The sequence below is a fragment of the Watersipora subatra genome, chromosome 3 (genome assembly GCF_963576615.1).
Source record: "Watersipora subatra chromosome 3, tzWatSuba1.1, whole genome shotgun sequence".
NCBI classification, from domain to species: domain Eukaryota; kingdom Metazoa; phylum Bryozoa; class Gymnolaemata; order Cheilostomatida; family Watersiporidae; genus Watersipora; species Watersipora subatra.
The window spans coordinates 25,638,887-25,657,640 of NC_088710.1; the positions used below are offsets into that span (position 1 = coordinate 25,638,887).

General features: G+C 35.3%; 1 protein-coding gene and 1 long non-coding RNA gene across 2 annotated transcripts in view; one reads left to right on the forward strand and one right to left on the reverse strand.

The window, feature by feature from the left end:
- The window catches only part of LOC137392130 (uncharacterized), a 75,094-nt gene that overhangs the window by 28,412 nt on the left and 27,928 nt on the right, over positions 1-18,754 (reverse strand). The window lies entirely within an intron of this gene.
- On the forward strand, positions 16,131-17,436 carry LOC137391883 (uncharacterized). Its single transcript, XR_010978183.1, has 3 exons — positions 16,131-16,182; positions 16,421-16,536; positions 17,034-17,436. It is a non-coding gene; the product is annotated as an uncharacterized lncRNA (long non-coding RNA).

Below are 18,754 nucleotides of genomic sequence, written 5' to 3' on the forward strand. Positions count from 1 at the left end.
GTGAAGATTTAATAGACCTAAACAAATAGACCTAAGATTTAATAGATCCAAATATTGTCCAACTAAAGTATGAAACGCCTAAGCGAGTCTTATATAGTGCCAAATGACTGAGATTTTGTGAAAAATTTATTTTATTTTTATTTATTGAGCAATCCTTATTGTGGTAAACATTGATCATATATTACAACATGTTTTCCACAAATCACCGTGGAAAGTAAACTGAATAGCATTAGTTGTACCTATAAAATATTTGCTAAAAAATGGTTGGTGGTAGTGCTGCGCAATATCTTTACATATACATGTATATTTGATTATTTGGTCTTTAAATATATCAGAAATCAAAAAATATTGAACATTGGAGTTGTCTTCTTTTGATATATAGTGTTAGCCTATAACATGAACAGTGCATCGTGCACGAGAATACGTCGCATGTAGACGTTCTGACGCAATACGCCTAGATTCGAGGTAATTAAATTTATAATTTCAGAATTTTTAGGATTTTACCGCAATTTCTTAAAACTGCCACTCAAATGATTATGAGTTTTTTGGTTATCACCAAAGTTTTACTACTTTCTAAAAAAATAAATATGATTTACTATAATAGTATTTAATAGATACACTTATTTTTTGTGTTAACGAAACACTGCTGGGCCACGCTTCATTTCCGTTAATTTATTTTCAAGTCAGATCGCTTCAGCCAAGATAGTTATCAGTTATTAATTATCTCAATGGAACATTTGGTGTAATTAATACAATCGTTTGCACGCGACATGTCGGATAATGATTCTCCTAAGGTAGTGCCTATTAAAAGTATTGCTGACAAAACCACCGCCGAGGACGGGGCAAAAAAAGGTGCGTTTGTTTTTACTTTGAGACTTCGTTAAAACAATAGCTTGCACTGTTACTAATTTTTAGTCACTGATTATTGTAGGCTATCAAATCAATTTATTTTTTATCAGTGTGCAGTGACTAGTATATTCAAAAAATATTGACAAATATCAGCATCAGTGCTTTTGGATGAGTTCTAATGATCTATCGTTTTTGTATTAAAAGGTAAGTAAGCTGAGTAATAACATTTTGTCCAGAGATATTTTTTCATATTTGTCAAGTATTTCTTTCTAAGTCTGGCTCCCAATTCTTGTCTTGTTTGGTTTCGGTTGGTTTTCTGCAGATATATTTTCCAATTTTGGTTGAGCATATCGTATAGGTTAAAGCTGAACATTATGTTGCCATTTGTATAGATACTCCGGTAATAACAGTAGGCTGCTGCAATGTCTCTTACGTTGCTATATTTCAATTTTGATATTGAAATACATTATATGGCAACATTGTAATTCCAACTTTGTTGCCAACTGGAAACGATGTAATCGATAATGAGACAATGTTTCCTAAGTCACAACTTTTGCTGGCGCTAGAGACTGCGATATGGAAGAAATTATGTTATGCATAATTAATCCAAACCCACACACAACATCAGTGTTGAATTTGCCTTGTCATTTCATTTTATTTTGACTATGTTCAGTTTGTACTTTTGCTTTGTCATGTGGGAATTAATTTGATAAATACTGGTTAAGGTACAAGTGAAGCTGTTAATCTATCGTAAGCAATACTGATATTTACCAGTAAAAGGTACTTCTTTATTCTATAAGTCCAACAAGTAAAATAAGCATACCAAAATTCTAAACGATAATATTAATGATAAAAGGCTAAAATAGCCAATAAAAGTTACACCCTTACTCGAATGGTCATCCATGTTTGCTTGCTCGGTTCATACGGCTGGAGGTTTTGGTAGGATAGTCAGATGAGAGTCATGGCAATCCTTATATGTAAAAGCTCTGAAGTTGAAATAGGGAAGTAGAAAAGGATCAGCAGATGAGGCATAAGAAGGCTCCATAGGTTTAGGGAGGAGATAGAGGCTCCGGAGGCAGAGGGAAGAGAGAGGGAGGAGATAGAGGCAGAGGTGCGCGTGCGCCTCAGGAAAGGGAGCCTTGAGAAAGAGAGATAGATCGACTGATAGATGCTGAGTGGTTGAAGCTGTTCTCTTTTATATATGTCTCGGTTAGCCTGTGAGAAGGTGTTTAGGAGCTCCGGTTCTGTTCTTTGTGTTGCAGAAGGTTAGCAATTGAGTGAACTTATCTTAAGAACGTCCTGAGAGCATGATTAGAAATGATGATTAACTCCAAATGTCTTGGTCGTGTCTAGCACAGGTCTGATATCTTTTAATGGTTTCCTGGCATGTCAATTAGTGTCTTTTTCCTTGTGAGCTACTTCCACAGGTTTTTAAGCTGCTTGTATACGAGTATACGATGACTGTCTTTATTGCTGTTCCTCTAATGTATTAGGTGTCATGTTCATTGCAATAGTGCATATATTTCCCCGGTGTTTAGTCATTTCTCCATTATGCTATCTGCTTTTGCTAATATTTCTATACAACAACTGTACAGGAGCAGGTAAATTTGATTTACTAGATAATTTTAATTTTTAAGCAGGCTTCTTTTAGGTGTGATAGTCAATTTGATGTGCTGTTGTTAGAGAACGCTCGGAAGAGAAAAGTTAAAAAAAGGCACATGATAGCCATGAACATTATGCCGAAGTGATGGCAAAAATCAAAAAAGCTATTGGGAAGGGAATTGTGAAAGGTAATTATCAAATCCGAAACTTCTAATCGTAACTATTTGTTTATTTTATCTCATATACAGTGAAACATGGATAACTCGCCCTCGTATATAGCGAACACATGGTTAACTCGAATGGATTTGCTTGGTCCGTTCCCACGCAATGATAAATGGCTCTATATAACTCGAACTCAACACTGTTATAACGAACTGTTTTTTGCCCAACGGCTACCGAAACGGTTGCTATTGCTTTAGAAAATCATTTTATTCCAAGCCATAGAGGTAAACCTCAACTTTTCGTAATTCATAAGCGTCGTTATTACCTCCATTGGCAAAATATTTTTGTCAACGACTTTTCTAAAGATTTGGTGAAATTTGATTTATCCTGCTATACGATGAATAACACGGGCTAGCCGGGTCACGCGCACAAGGATTTTCGCCACGCACATACAAAACAAAAACAGCATGTTGTTTTTGTTTTGTATTTGCGTGGCGAAAATCTTTGAGTGCATGACACAGCTAGCCCGCGATGAATAGTTTTTCGACGTTGATTCCGTGTTGAATCAACGTCGGAATGTTGAATGTTTAAAACGTCTCAAAAATTGTTGTAAGTAATTAAACGTATACGTTGTCTTAGCTAAAAAAACTATTCATCGTTTGACCTAAACACAGAATACGTGTGTACATTCAATAAGTATCCATTCAAAAGGCGTGAGTGATATACAATGTACTGTGAAACCTCGTAAAACTTTTAATTGAACTGCCTCGGAGTGTTGCTCTTAACGAATCCCAGGTAAAATAAGGTAATCTTTGCATAAACTTCAAGAAAAATCGGCAAAATTGATCGCGGGTAAAACGCTCAAAAGAAAAAGATGTCTTTTCTTTTGAGCATTTCAGCAATGATCAAGTTTTGTCAATGTCAATCTAAAAAACGTCCTAGCAATAACATCACCTCAAACAACAAACCAATCTCAAGTGATAGAAAAATCTCTATACTTTTTGATAAAAACATTTTAAGCTTTACATTAGAAGCATTAAATTCGAAACAAGTCATTTGTGCTTTTGATTTATATTATAGTTTGTATATGTACATGTATCTATTAATAAATAAGTAAATACATGGACTTGTGACAGTGCTCTGATAATTTGAACGCTCTGATAATTCGAACACTTTTGCTCGGTCCCTTGAAGTTTGAGCTATCCGAGTTTCACTGTATATATAAGCTAAGGTCATCCTATACTTCCTTTGATTTTTTTATATTAATGATTATATATATATATGTATATATTATTTGTTGAATAATTTTAATTTATATGCAGGCCTCTTTTTAATGTGATAGTAAATTTTATGTGCTGTTGTTAGAGAAGACACGGAAAAGACAAGTTAAAAAAAAGATGCATGATAGCCCTGAATATTAAGCTGAAGTGATGGAAAAGATCAAAAAAGCTACTGAGAAGAAAATTGTAAAAGGTAATTACTGATTCTGAAACTTCTGGTCATAAGTATTTATTTATTTTTCTCATATTAGCTAAGATCAGTCTATACTTCATAATTGTTTTAAGATATTGAACTACATGACTAATTCAAATTCATTGTGTTGTCATTGATTGTTCTCTCACAATCGTGCTGAACAAGTATAAATTTTTTAATGAGAAAGCTATTCTTGTTTGAAGTGATTTGTAAGAACTTGTATGTTAGATGTTGTTGCCAAAGTCTGTTTTATGATCTTTTGCTGCTGTCACACCTTTTTTTCTTGAAAAGTTTTAAAGGTTTCTAGTAGTTCCATCATTTAAATATGTAGGAGCTTTGGCTATACATTTTTCTCGATCTATTAAATTTATTTTCCAGTAGTACTTCTGCAGTACTCTCATATATTTTATATGCTCTCTGGTTCCACTCATGTATACCGTAAGTCCTCATGCTCAAGCCGCGCGGCTTGTGCTCAAAACCAGATGACTCACGAAAGAAAAAATAATCCTCCAACAAGTCGTGTATGCCCACCGACCGCGGCTTATGACTGAGGTTTTGTCGTCCTTGACCCCTTCAGGAGCGAGAGTGTTGAGAAGGGTTTCGCTACACCCCGTCATCTTGAATAAGAAAACAGGCTACATCAGTACATGCAAAAAGAGTTTTCTTTTACTTCCAAGTTCGAATTAAAATTCCTAAACCCTAGCATCAAGAACTTACTTGCTATGTCTCAGCTAGATTTTTATTGCGCTGTTAGAGGGCTTAACGTTTATGGAAAGATGCAGGGCAAGAATGAAACAGTTTTAATAACCTATTACTATGATGAGTTAAACATTAGCGATAAATTCTTCATTAGTCTAAAGTATTCCATAAATATGACCTTGAAAATAAACGAGTAGGTCGCCACGATCCCGTACAGAAAAGTGTATCATGACTGAGATTCTATGGTCATAGCGCAGAACTGAGCAGTGACCACATTTATCGAGAAGCCGTCCTGAGCCTCACGTAAGTTTTAAAAACTTGGTTTTAGCCACGGCCTATGACCTTGAATCAGAAGCCGTGCCCAACAACAAACCGCACGGCTTGAGCATAAGGACTTACGGTATGTATATAACATCAAACAATGAGTTTTAGTAACTTCATAAATTTACGTTTGTTAAAATCATCACTCATATTTATCGGTATGTATTTTATGATGTTGCTATTTTTACAAAATCTTTACCATGTACATCAAATCGGCCTGATTCACCGACTCCGTGTGCATCAAGTTTTTCAGCAGGATCATCAAGCAATATTGACTAATTGTCAAGCATATCCACAGTCAACTCTGTCAATGAAGGTTTGATAGCACATTCTTAAAGATGATGAAAAAGTGTCATATAGTGTGTACTAGTTTTAATTGAATGTTTGTATACTTAAAATGGTATAAGAATCACCGTAAATTCTGGTATACCGGCATGGTATGGCTTTAATAAGCTCCGCGCAAACCTGTTTAAAGTCCAGGCTGAGGCGAGTTGCGCTTTACAAAAACATAAATTTGTTATCATAAGTTTTTCTTTAAAATTACTACCAAATGGTCACTCGGTACCAAATGCTGTTGCAGATATTCAAGAATATATTAACATTATTCGTCAACATTCCCTGAACCCCCGAAACGCTCAACATTTATAGAATCTAGCAAAGTAAAATGGGACAGTGTTCGAGATGAACTACACGCTGCCTTTGCCATGGGCATATCTGTTCGACGCATAAGCAAGATGAGTAAGTTTATATATAGAAACCATAAAAGGTTGTATACATTTGTTGTAATTTTATATCCATGACAAATGCTATAATTGTGTTTTTTATTGATTTGTCATATTAGCATTGAGTTTGTAATGCTGGCTTTGTATTGTATAAATGAATGCATCATTATTACTGCAGTTTTAGGTGATCGTTTTAAATATCAATACGAAGATTGTCCCAAGTGCAGAGGAAAGATCAAATGGACAGGGCTGCCAGTTACTTTGAGTTTGATCTCAATAGATGGTAGGGAATAACTTTGTAAACATTGTTATGTGTCAAATTTAAACCTGCATCGCTATAATTTGCAACTATTATTGTTACACTCAAACTTCTGCAAGCGCACTACTTTCAAGATATGTATCGTATATTGCGATGTATGTTTAAAGCACATAAGTTACATAATTTTTTATTGTATATTTCAATACATCAGTCTTGGCTTTTGAATGAGACTTCGTTTGACATGGTGAGACAGACATCGGTTGGTGTTCATAGAATTTCCCCAGATCTCTACCGCAGAAATGTTCAATGGTATAGGCTCGAAAATTGTGATGTCACAATTTTCATATGCGGTGTTTTGTGCTCTTACCGCTTATTTTATTGCTTACCGCTTATATTTATCAACTACGATAATTACGCTAATGGCACGCGAAGGTAGGACAATTCCAGAGAACCAATAAAGATGACAAAGGAATCAGTGTCATTAGCTCTCCATGTACAGATTATTTCTATGATAAATAACTCAGATTTCAAGCACCATACTATGTTTTCCCGATGATACTATGCACTAGCCCTCTCTTTTTATTGTTATGTTGAGGGGCACAATTGAGACTACTGTAATTAAGTTCAAGCATTGCATGATCTCGCGAAAGTGCGATTGGCATATGTTCTTAGGGCCACGCAACTGCAGGTCACAATTTGATCGATGTGATTTCATTACCTTTATCAACGACAGTATAATTATTGAAGCATAATTAACCCAGAACATGTGTTTGTATTGGTCAGGCGTTAGCACGATCCCCGCGGACATTGTTGATTATCTAGAATCCTAGTTTATTATTAACGCTCTCTGGGTTTAACACCACCGATTGTCACAGGAAACCGCAGCCTCAATGGCAACGAAAGGGATCGACTACCTAAGGCTAAATAATAGTTATAACATCACATTGTGGGAACCGCAGCCGAGTGCTTTTTTATTGCAGAACATACTTTTGACACCCTGTTTTTCATAGTTCTATTATTCTTTGTGTATTGCATATAGGCTCATTCGAAAGCCAAGACTCTGCTGTATTGAACTATATAATAAAAAATTTATATAATTTTTGTGCTTCAAGTTTTATTAGCAAGATCCTTGCTCTATAAAAATGACCTTACTTGCGATACTTCTTTCATAATCTCTGGTTTTCAGCCCCACATTTGAGTCGATATCTTTAAAATCCAAAAGAGAATTCCGCCACCTAATGTCGTTTTCAACCGCATTGAGAGCTTTGTCGCAATATTTTATTTTTTGTAGGCCTGGTGAGAGAATCTTTTAATATCCCGAGTTGCCACCAGTGCCTGTGGAAGCCAGTTGCAACAATGGCTGATTATGTTACCCTTGGCTTGTGGCCAGTATAATTTTTATGCAGAAGGGACTGCGTTTTTCCAGTTCGTTTATATGTTTCATATAAGCGTTCTTCTACAGCACAGCCCTGGCCTTAGCATGAGTAGCATTCTATCAACGCTTAAATTTGTTACATCTCTTGATGCGAAGGTGAACTAATTTCTATTAGGTAGTAAATGTTCTTTGTACAAATGTTAGTTGCAAAATCAGAAACATCTGTTTTTTAAAGTTGCAAGTCTGGTTGGTTCAAAAGTTTTGGCGAGCCTTATATGCAGTAACAACTTAAAAAATGTCTGGTTCATATACAGTACGTCAAAAGTATAGTTGCGGTGTGCCTACATATTATTGTGTCAGTGTTGCTTTCGAATTATATTTATTTTTTGGCGTGCAAATCTGACAAAAAGAAAAGAAGAATCACCAGGGGGTCTTTATTTTATGGCCAACTCACATAAATATTGTTTGTCATTTTTTACAATTAGAAGGGAGGAGCTGTGCGCTCTAGCACTGCTAACAATAGCTGTTACTTAGTTTGTCATAATGCAAACCAGTGTTTTGGCAAATTTCGCTTTGCCTGATACAAATATACATTTGGTCACATACTTTCTTGAGAGCTCATCTTACTTTCTATCACGCATCTACTAGGTAGGATATATTGTACTAGCGTAGTCCTCTCTCCTACACAACTTTCTCTATCGCACATTTGTTATATCTCATGCCAGTTTCGTTGCCACTCGAGTTTCTTCGTTTGCTATTGAATAGTGATAAATTAAGTTTAGAAGTCCGATTCATTTGGTTTGTGAAATGAATAAATTAAAGAGTGTGTACAGTGTGAAGCAGCGCAGTATATGTTCTTCCGACTGACAGTGGTCTTTATTTAAACACAGTGTAGCAATACACTGACAGTATCATCGCCATGACATAACTTCGGAGCACGCAGTCTTTTGATATAAAAATCCTTATCAACAAGCTGACTGTTGTCAGTGATAAAAGATGGAATATATTGGAGGAATAGCTTTAAACTGCTCAAAATGTAATTCAAGCATCTATCATTTACAGAAAATCGCCAATCGGCACTTGCCATTTTTTTCTATCCTACAGCTGACTAGCTCATGAATATACAGTGGAACCTCGGTTCTCGAACACAATCCGTTCCAGAAGGTTGGTCGAAAACCGATTTATTTGAGATCCGAAACAGGTTTTCCTATTAGAATTAGTATATATAAGTTTTAATCCGTTCCAACACCCTGAATGTTTACCTTTTTAGTATTTTATACATTATTTTATGCATGAAATTGCACATTAAAATGCTGACCAACACATACTGTAAAAAGCAATGTATATCTCAGAAAATGTTAAGCAAAATGGCAAAGACACAAATAACATAAACATAAATGTAACTCAGGCTAATCGTATGTTCGCGTTGTCGTAATCTTCCATACGAAAGATTACGCTAACATGAACGTGTAAAAATAAAAAAAAGGATAAACAAAAGAATTATGAATAGGATTTTTTACTCGGCTACAAAATGTTCTTTTTTCTTAAAATATCTATCTAATGACACTTGCTTGTGCCTTCTTTTTAGCACTTTTTGGAAGTGGTTCATGATAGTGTCGTTAAAGTCATTGATGAATCTGGTGGCTGCAGTTTTATCGGGGTGGTGGAGTTTGACGAAATTCTGTAACTCGGCTCATTTGCTACACACTTGTTTAATCTCGAACAATGCGACAACAGTTAGTCACGGGGAAAGCGATCTACACCCGTACGCCGCTCAGCATCCCACCCTCACGTACGCACTCACGCATCGCACCGGCGTTCGATTTCCGATTTTTGTTCGAGCTACGAAGCAAGAATTTTTCGAATTTTTTGTTGGAACTCTGATTTGTTCGAACTGCAAGTCATTCGAAAACCGAGGTTCCACTGTACAGAATTGACTTTACCTTTTTGATTCTCATAAAGTCATGCTTCTTGCAGTTCTCATTAATGCTTTAATAATTTCAGTATTGTATATACAATGCATATTTACCATGCATTACGTAGAAGGACAAGTTATGAAAGTTCACGAAACAATATAATTTTTCTAAATAGTTCAATTTAAGGCTCATAATTAACAAAATTGAGTTTCTAATTTTTAATCTGTGTGGTAGGAAGAATTACGGTAAACCTTGATAGATTAACCTTCTTTGAAAAGCACTGAATGAACATTAAAATGTAAGACTTCTGTGATTCTTCCGACAGATTGGTGGTAGTATGTCTTGTATTGTTTTAGAATATGATCAACATTTCACAGGACACCTTTAACTACAGCTTTTCAGAATGGTGAGTAGCACAGGCAAACTATTTGTGCTCTGTTATCAAACCATTTGTTTGTCCATGCTGCAAAGAAGAGCCTCACACCATACACATTGATGGCAATATGAAACTGTATCATTATAGATCTGCGGGAAGTTGAGAAAGTTTCATAGTTTATTTTTAACTGTTTATGTCTTCTTTATTTTCCTTAGTGCCACAGTTTCTCATAAAGAAACGTTCAGTTGCCACAAACTCCCATGCAATTTCGGTGTTCCTTAAAATTTGTTCCTAAATTAACAAATAATGGCATTTGTGGAAGAGACAGAGCAACAATACAATATGGATGACCAATATTGTAACACGCACATTTGTTTGACAAGAAAGTTTCCAGAAGGGCTATTATTATGCTAGAATAAAAAACATTATTTTCCAAACTTTGTTGTCTTTACTTGTTTAAATTAATTCATTTTTAGGATGAGTGATGATGATAGAGGACGTGAAACTGCATCGAATCTCTTTGTTCCCTCGAATGAGATCGCAAACAAAGTTGCTCGAGTTGAACCAAATGCTGAAAAGAAAGTTAGTAGAGTTGTGTATGTAGTATTTTACCAAAATAGTCCTTTTATTCATTCTTTACTCCTGTTCAGTCGCTCGTCTCATAGAAGTTCATATTGTTATCTTAACTAAATATTTCTCCTTTCACACCATTTCATGAGAAATCCAACAGTTTTGAAAAGCATTAGAAAGTCCATAATGGATTTTAAAACTAGTTTTTCACAAAGGACTTACAATTCCGTATTGTGCGAGTAAGGATTATTAGTTTATTTAATTATGCCTGCTGAGCATATATTTCATGTTTTCACTATAAGTAAAGTTTAGGCCTTTTTTCAAAGCAAGCAGGTAATTTGTTATATGTATATGTGTATTAATCCTAGATTGGTCCCTAAATTAAAGAGTCAAGTGTTTCAAGTTGATTATTCAATTGAAGCAAAAAGTTTCCATTGTTTTAGCAGTGACTAACACATCAGTACCTGAACGACTATATGGTATAGCTAACTTATGGTATAACTAACTTATGGCATAGCCTAATAACAATTGTGGCTCACTTGCTCAATGCTGTTTGCCCACAGGTTTTCTATAGCAATAAATGTGCAATTTTACAAGCAGATGTTAATTTGGAAAGTTTTTCACAGTTAAAAATTACCTGCAACCTGCTTCTATAAAACCTTTTGCCATGCTTTTTTGTCATGGCATTACAAAATAGGCCAGGCCAAAAAAGTGTCAGTCCGGTATGTTCAAAGCTCGTCAGCCAGGCTTAGATGAGGCTGTGCTGTGGAAGAATAATTCATCTCATTAAGTGTTACTTTGACTTTTTTTGGGAACTTCAAGTACACTGGTGATCTGCACTGAATTCTCCTTGAATGCGGCTGCCTAATGAAGTTCTTAAGAATCTCATACTGTTCATGGCTAGCATGGTTGGTGCAATTGAGTAAGAATTGTTTTAGCGGTAACATTGTGCCTCATTTTACAAGTCTGTCAGACGGTGAATGATGAATGGTCATTTTCATCTAAATGGGGCTATGTGTTACAATTGTACAGCCAGACTAAGCTAAGCTATATAATTTTACGCAAGAAAAAAACAGTAAGGCTCATTTCCTGTTTGTTATGAACTACATTGCATCATCGCTTCCAAGCACAAAAACAAAGTATGGTTAGCTAAATCTGATCGTACATCATGAATTTAGACACAATTTAAGGTAATCTTAGGTTATTTGGAATGGTATATCTTCTTCAACGCCGAATAACTGCATATGTACCTTTTTAAGATTTAGTGTATAAATATATCTCTGTTACTATCTACGTACAATGTGTAATTTCTTGTTAGTTTCCAGATTTGTCTGCATGTGGCAATTGGAAAGCTATGGAAACATGCTCAATGAATGAAGTAAGAAAGATATCACCGGTTGTATGGTTGCAACATGCAGACATTCTTTTATATTAAAATGCCTGAACATGACAAGAGAGGAAATGTTTGTTCACACTTACATATTGCAGGTGAGCTTTATACATTATTGCATTGTTGAATCATTATTAGCAGATAGTTTTGCATTAAGAATTGCATTGCTGGTAAGTTGTGGGGTATTTGATTATGCATATTTTTTTCTATTCATCTTTTTTCTAGTTGACTGGAGTAATGTGACTAGTTGACTGGAGTAATGTGACTAGTTGACTGGAGTAATGTGACTAGTTGACTGGAGTAATGTGACTAGTTGACTGGAGTAATGTGACTAGTTGACTGGAGTAATGTGACTAGTTGACTGGAGTAATGTGACTAGTTGACTGGAGTAATGTGACTAGTTGACTGGAGTAATGTGACTAGTTGACTGGAGTAATGTGACTAGTTGACTGGAGTAATGTGACTAGTTGACTGGAGTAATGTGACTAGTTGACTGGAGTAATGTGACTAGTTGACTGGAGTAATGTGACTAGTTGACTGGAGTAATGTGACTAGTTGACTGGAGTAATGTGTCTAGTTGACTGGAGTAATGTGACTAGTTGACTGGAGTAATGTGACTAGTTGACTGGAGTAATGTGACTAGTTGACTGGAGTAATGTGACTAGTTGACTGGAGTAATGTGACTAGTTGACTGGAGTAATGTGACTAGTTGACTGGAGTAATGTGACTAGTTGACTGGAGTAATGTGTCGTTTTAAGCGCATCCCTAGCCTACTTTTTGAAGCCTCTTCGAAACTTCTATTCCTTTTTACAGTCGAGTTGTACAAACTCGTATTTATTGTGAAATTTGTTTGCGCTGCGCACCCAGAGTTATTGCTGGGTTTGATGAAATATGTGCAGTTTTTATTTGCAAACTTTGGAGTGTAATTTATTTTGCTTGATATAGGCTAATTGTTTGCTCAGGGTAGCACTGATTAAATATTGCTTTTGTGCAGAGCTTTGTTCTCAACATAAATGTCGCTGTTACCCATGGCTCACCAAAATTTATCCACAGCTTGCGGCTTCGCAAAAGACATTTCTGAGCGTTTTGCATGCAAAAGATCACAATTGGCTTGTCAGGTGAGCATTTTAGCGCTTAACAGGTTTGTTCATAGTAGCTTTTCATGAATTGAAACGTTTTGTCTAATATAGTTTTTGAATAAAGGAAAAAATGAAAGTTGCCCAATCTCTTCTACTGCATACTGGTGTATGTTAATAAGGAAGGGCCATGTTACATATACAGTGTATTTTATATCTCTATTGCAGTAGCTTGAAACTCGGCAATTTTAGTTGTTTTTTGTTTGCCAAACTTGGTCCAAATACAAAAAACATTATTGTATTCTGATCGTATTATATGCATATGCATATTGAAATATATATATATATATACATGTATATATTTCAATGGTTTTGGATAAATAGTGTTAAGCAGATAACTCAAAACTATAGGAATTGTTTGTACAGTATAGTTTTTTTTTTAAATAACTCATCCTCATGACAACGCTCTTTCACAAGAGTCTAGTAACAAACCTTCACCTTGCTTTTTAGTAACATTGAAATATTGTTTCATCATTTTGCACTTTCGTTTTTATTTGGTATCTTTTTCATATGACAAATGGGTTTACTAAGTTCAGTCTGGTTTCTTTTGTCGATGTTTTAAAGGATGATATGCAGTAGCTGTATCTACTCTTAAAATCATTGACACCAATTCTCACACGTTGGACTAGTGTTGTTATCTAGCCTTGTTACGATGGTTTGGTGTACAACTTCTTTGGCTAGGCAGTTTCCATTTAAAGGATGATTATCTTTTTGCCCACAGTTACAAGTTCTCGATGTTTCTTCGATATCTATGTTGATATTGCTCTTTTTTTAGTACAGCCTTTTTGTGTCCATCTATTGTTTATTTGTTGTTTGGCCTGTATGAGTCAGTGGTCTTTGTAGTTAAAAATGTTATAGACTGGGTGGTTGTCGAAAAAAACTCTTTGGCTTTATCTGCACTAAATCGATGTTAATTATATATAATTTTTTGAAGTTAATATACATATATTTTATTATAATAGTGTACCCATACATTTTCCTGCTCTAAATTACGGAGTTCTACATTTTATTGGTTATGTGTTGTAAAATCTATTTCAATCTCTTTAGGACGAAAAAATCAATTGGTACAGGCAGCCATATTTTGGAATTTTCGAAAGAAGGTAAAGCTACCCTTCCAACTCAACAAAGCCATCAATAAGGTCAGTTAACTAACTTGAGTAGTCACTGCATTAGCTGTTTAGCTCTTTTAATAAAAATTAATGTTTAAATGTTACAAGGTTTCTCTTAGCTAGTGTTACAAGTTCCGAGGTACTCATGAGAAACTAATTTTAGATTGTTTGTTGTGGAAGGAAAGTAATTGTTTAAAACGCTACTTTTACTATTTATTCGTAGTAGCCATATTTTCCGGCTTTATCATTGCTGCTATCAGAATCATCAAATGGAAAGAATCATCATTGTGGAACACAATGCCGCTAATGCTATCATATGTACATGTATACACACGTACTAGATGAATGTCAGGCATTGTACAGGTATATGCAACACACTCGTTTAAGATTTAAAATAGCTTATAAACGGTGGTAGCTAATGTAGTTGCCCTTGGCTAAGTTTCTTTACCCAATAAATTTGAGTAACTCAAACTAATTTACAATATTTATTTATTACAATTATTACAATTTATTTATTATAATAAGAGCCACATCCGAAGCTGTCTGAAATAAACTTTTGCTTATAATTATGATTACGTTACGCTAGTAACACGTGTGTACTAAGCCTGCTAATCCGAAAATACAAACCATGATTATTGTTTTTAAATAGAAAAGGTACAAAGGTGAGTCGTTAAAAGGGCAAGTCTGAATAAGCTTATTGTCAGTCCGCAGGCAAATCATATAGTTATATCATATTAGAGTGTAGTACACTTTATTGGCCAATAAAAACACGCATTGATATCGAGGTCTTTTAGAAACGTTTGCATCTGGTAACATGAGACTGCACTGACATCTTCGCTCTGTCCCACATCAAATAACTGATTGCGTTACTTAGGACATCACGTTCGTGGTGAAATTTCCGTCAATGCAGTAATAATGAAGCATGTAATAATGTAGCCAATACACATTATGTGTAACATTGTGTATGTGTAATCATGTGTCATAATTTTGTGTATGTTGAATATGCTTTGATAACGCCTCATGAGTTTGTCTTTTGTGTTAATGTGCGTTTTTATATCATTGGTGTTTTGTATTTTAGTGCGCTTTGCAAATCCCTGTGTTGCGCAAGGTCTTATCTGAATGTCTCAGATTACATGTCTCTGATATAGATGCCATGGCAAAGCGATTGTGTGATAGTAATCAAGGTGTGTTACAGAGCTGTACTGGCTAAGCAAATTTTATGAAAATAGATTCTTTTCCTGGATAAATGAAGTCTAGTCAGCTCTTTCATTGCACATGTATGCTAAGAATTTGGTGCATTGACATGGGTTTACGTCATCAAATATGGCACATCGTCACTATAGGTTTCCTTGCTAGGCTCGCAAACTTGATTTCTCGTATTTTTCTCATATATCTGTTTTGGTCAACATGTAGATCGATCGAGTGAGCAAGAATCTCTTGAAAGGATAGCTTATGGCATACAGAGAATGACCATGCAAATGACAAAAGTTGCTGGTATGTTCCTACAATTTTCATCACATGCACTGAAAGTGTAATATTGTTAGACATAGCAAAATATATGCTAGGGAGGTAGATGGTACTACATTTGCCCCTGTATTGACTTACTATTAGGTATGTGATGGTTATATAAGAAATGTTGGCACGCAAGTGTACATTTTTGTCACAGGGTAGCTTTTTGACAATTTAGGTGTTTGTTAAGCTATTGCCACACACACATGCATTCTATCAAGTTAGAAGAAGAATGAATGCTCAAGTTGCCTAAAACATTGATTGGTTTGGATGTAAAACACTCTACATCATAACATTGTGCTACTATAATGTTTTACATCTATCGTGGTTTAATAACCTGATTAAATAGTCCCTTCGGTTAACTGGACACAATAGCCGCATTGAATATGTTTCATTGACAGTTTGTCAATTTAATTATTATTTGTTGTCTAGATTCTAGCAAAACTTGTGCTAAAATCCGTAACAAGAGACGGACCCTCTATGAATATCTGGACAAGGCGATTGACAAATACATCAAAGTCAACCCATCTCGATGCAAAGATGACTTCAATAATTGCTCACAAACTTTGATTTTCCCATGGATAAATTCTTCAGATGCAGTTTCCCTCACCCCTGAGCTCCTTTCGTTAATAGAAAAATACAACCTGCTGCAATGAATGGAAGAAGAACTTGATATATTGCATCATGAACGCTCTAAATTGCTCCGATATGCAGGTACAGTATTTATGTATGTTTGCATGTGCAGTTGTAAAAAGTTAAAAATTAGGAATGCTTACAATGCTCAGTTTCACTCGTGAGCATGTAAAAGTTGTTCTCATTACCAGAGATTCTCATGAGACCACACAAGTTACTGACATGGCTCACCTATATTGTTCATATCGCAACCAAAACAAATTGAGAACTATTTGTGTTCATAGAATTCACAAATTATCACTGTAACTGCATGTTGTAGTGCAATTACTACAAGAGTAGAAGACAAGAAAAGTTGAGCTTTCTAGAAACATCTTTATCTCAAATTTTGCGGCATCCTGCCAACTATACTTGTGCAAGGAATTCAATAATACTCAAGTTAGTCTCACTGCTCACCTAATTATTCGGTCATTTTTTTCAATGTGGTCGTTTAGTGATGCATTCCTACATAATAGCTAGTTCTGCCTTCTGCCAAGTTTAGCGTATCACATGAGAAGTTGTCATTTATCATTCATCCTATGAAGGTTGTTTATTTATTGTTACTTCTTTTGCGCGCACAGCATGTTTGGTCACAACTGTGGCAAGCCAAATGAAGTTTAATTTATAAGATGTTCTACTAACATCATATGTGACAACATGTGTGACATGGCAAATATACTAGAAGGAAAATGGATAAGAAGCACCCCATTCTCCTCTATTTGCTGATATCACATCGATAGTGAGACGATTGCTAGTGATGATAGTTTGCATATGCAAGTGTGCCTAAGTCCATACAAGACAAGGGCTATTACCCTAACCTTACTGAGATTGTTGTAGTTGATTTTTGGTGTAAAATAGATGATGATCATATGTCTTATTTTTTCTTTGTTGTTTAGGGAAGTTATGTACCAGAACCTTACACAGATGATGAGATGTGCAGCAGTGAAGATAGTAGTGATGATGAGATTTAATAATTGTGAATTCAGCCCTGTACATCCCTGCATATAAGCCTATCTTGTATATAAACCAGCCGTAGAAAAACAGCCCTGAAATCTGGGAATTTATAACAATTCACATATAACCTGGCCCTATAAATCGTAACACGCGGTACATACCTGTCAAAACAAAGATCTGCAGAAATGGAATGACTTTTGTCGGCTTAGTACAAAATGTTTCTGATTGGCGAGTAGTTGCATAATTAGCTGATTGTACCTCTGCTTAAACAAATGAAAACAATCAACTGTTTGTGTTGGGTCAATGGAAACCATTTGCACCTCATGCTGACCTTATATAGCTGTAATGCGTCTGATAATCGCAAAGAAGAAATTAATATAAAGTATGCGTTTTTGCAAAGCAAAACTAAGGTCACCACGAGGTGCAAATGGTTTCCATTGGGTCAACACAAAAACTTGATTGTTTCCTTTGTTTAAGCAGAGGTACAAAAGGCAAATTATACAACAACGCGCCAATCAGAAATGTTATGTACTAAGCCTACAAAAGTCACTCCATTTCTGCAACTCTTTGTTTTGATACATACGTACAGTATTTTAGGATTTTTAAGGTCCGCTTACATGTAGGTCTGCAGATTGTTATAAATTCCTGATTTCAGGGCTGTTTTTCTAGAGCAGGCTTATTTGCAGAGATATATGCTATATGTGGGGATATACCATATATCTCCGCATTCAATGATCTTCAAGCTAGATCAACAGAGCTGATACAACACACCAACGTCAAATCTACATGACTGTTATGTTCGTTACACATTAAGTATTTTTACCTTAGCTGTATTTCCATTTGTATACTATACATTTGCTTTAAGAAAAAGCCCTCTATGGGTAACATGCATTGCTAAACTGGTTAGCCTGCTATCACATAAATTTTATCCAAAACATTAAACCTTTCCACAACTGTATGTCAGCGACTTTTGCAAGACTATTTAGAATTTTATTATGTAAACTAAATAGCAAAAATACAATGTGTGCGATGGTAAAGGCAGTTACATATATGGGTTTTTTTATGATGGCTACTATAATGCACCACTTCTGGTAATTTGTCTATTTTGTCATATAGTTTTCTTATTTACCAAGGTTGCTGAGATTATTGTTAATGTTCCTCTTTTCTATAGCTCAGTCTGTATTACTTGTTAGATATGTCATAGTGGCAACTACTGAACAGCAATTTGGGAAACAAACGTATGCAGATCTCATGTGCCTGCCCGTATGAAAATCCTTTATATTTTTGTGTATGTGTCGCTTTTATGTAACTTGCATATATTCAATCGTTTTGCATATTGTCATATTTAGCACTAATAAAACTGATTCAGTGTATATTCATCCTGATGAAAACAGTTCATCAGTTTTCAAATAGACGCAGCCTATAGAAAATACAGTGGTGTAAGCATAACCTCATGTATATGAACAAAGCTACTCCGATCAGCCCTCATTTTACATACAGTTCAAAATATGCTCATACGCTTGCCTATGCTATATGAAGAAAATTGTCCACTGAGAAACCTTGTGTTGCTTTGATTGGCTTATATTTGCCTTAATAGCAATGTTGGAAGGCCAACAAAAAGAGGAGACAACTTTGGAACGGTGTTAGAAGTTATCTCCCCACC